Source organism: Orycteropus afer, unplaced genomic scaffold, assembly GCF_000298275.1.
Source record: "Orycteropus afer afer isolate SDZICR_OR568_19922 unplaced genomic scaffold, OryAfe1.0 scaffold00006, whole genome shotgun sequence".
NCBI lineage: Eukaryota > Metazoa > Chordata > Mammalia > Tubulidentata > Orycteropodidae > Orycteropus > Orycteropus afer.
The window spans coordinates 3,041,635-3,043,178 of NW_006921593.1; positions in this window are offsets into that span (position 1 = coordinate 3,041,635).

The window sequence follows — 1,544 nt, forward strand, 5'->3', positions numbered from 1 at the left end:
ATTGCCCAACCTTCCTTCCGAGGAGTGGCTGGGGGGGTTGAACCACCAGCCTTCTGGTTAGCAGTCAAGTGCCTTAGGCACTACGCTACCAGAGCTTCTATGGCTTGGATTAGGCACATCTTAGTCCTCAAAGTAACATCTTTGCTTTTCAACACATTAAAGAAGTCTTTTGCAGCAGATTTGCTCAATGCAATAAGTCATTTGATTTCTTAACTGCTGCTTCCATGGACATCAACATGGATATCCAAGTAAAATAAAAATCCTTGACAACTTCAATTTTTCCTCCATTTATCATGTTGTTGCTTATTGGTCCAGTAGTGAGGATTTTTATTTTCTTTACATTGAGATGTGATCCATACAGAAGACTATATAGTCTTTGATCTTCATCAGTAAGTGCTTCACGTCTTCTTTGCTTTCAACAAGCAAAGTTGTGTCATTTGTATATCACAGGTTGTTAATGAGTCTTCTTCCAATCCTGATGCTGTGTTTTCTTCCTATAGTCCAGCTTCTTGGATTATTTGCTCAGCATACAGATTGGATACAACCATAATGCCTACCTTTCTGATTTTAAACCACGCAGTATCCCTTGTTCTTATGAACAACTGCCTCTTGGTCTATTTATAGGTTCTTTATGAGCACAATTAAGTATTCCTAAATTCCCATTCTTTGTAGTGTCATCATAATTCATTATAATCCACACAGTCCTATGCCTTTGGATAGTCAATAAAACATATCTTTCTGGTATTCTCTGCTTCTAGCCAAGATCCATCTGACATCAATAATACTATCCCTCATTCCACGTCCTCTTCTGAATCTAGCTTGAATTCCTGGCAGCTCCTTGCTGATGTATCGCTGCAACCATTTTTTAATCATCTTCAGGAAAATTTTACTTCTGTGTGATATTAATGATATTTTTGGATAATTTCCACATTCTGTTGGATCACCTTTCTTTGGAATGGGCACAAATATGGATCTTTTCCATTCAGTTGGCCAGGTAGCTGTCTTCCAAATTTCTTGGCATGGACAAAGAAACTCTTCCAGCACTGCATCCATTTATTGAAATCTCAGTGGGTATTCCATCAGTTTCTGGAGTCTTGTTTTTCACCAGTTCCTTCAGTGCAGCTTGGACTTCTTCCTCCAGTACCATTGGTTCTTGATCATATGCAACCTCTTGAAATGGTTGAAGATCAACTATTCCTTTTTGATACAGTGACTGCATGTATTCCTTCCATCTTTTTCTGATGCTCCCTGTGTCATTCAATATTTTGCCCATAGGATTCTTCAGTATTGCAACTAGAGGCTTGACTTTTTTTCTTTAGTTCTTCCACATTGAGAAATGCTGAGTGTGTTCTTCCATTTTGATATTCCAACTCCAGGTCTTTGCACATGAAATTATGATACTTTACTTTGTCTCCTCAAGCCACCCTTTGAAATAATTTCTTCTATTTGCTTTAGCTACTCTCCATTCAAGAGAGAGAGGCCACTCTGGTGGCCTAGTGCTTAAGGCATTTGACTGCTAACCAGAAGGCTGGCAGTTCAAACCC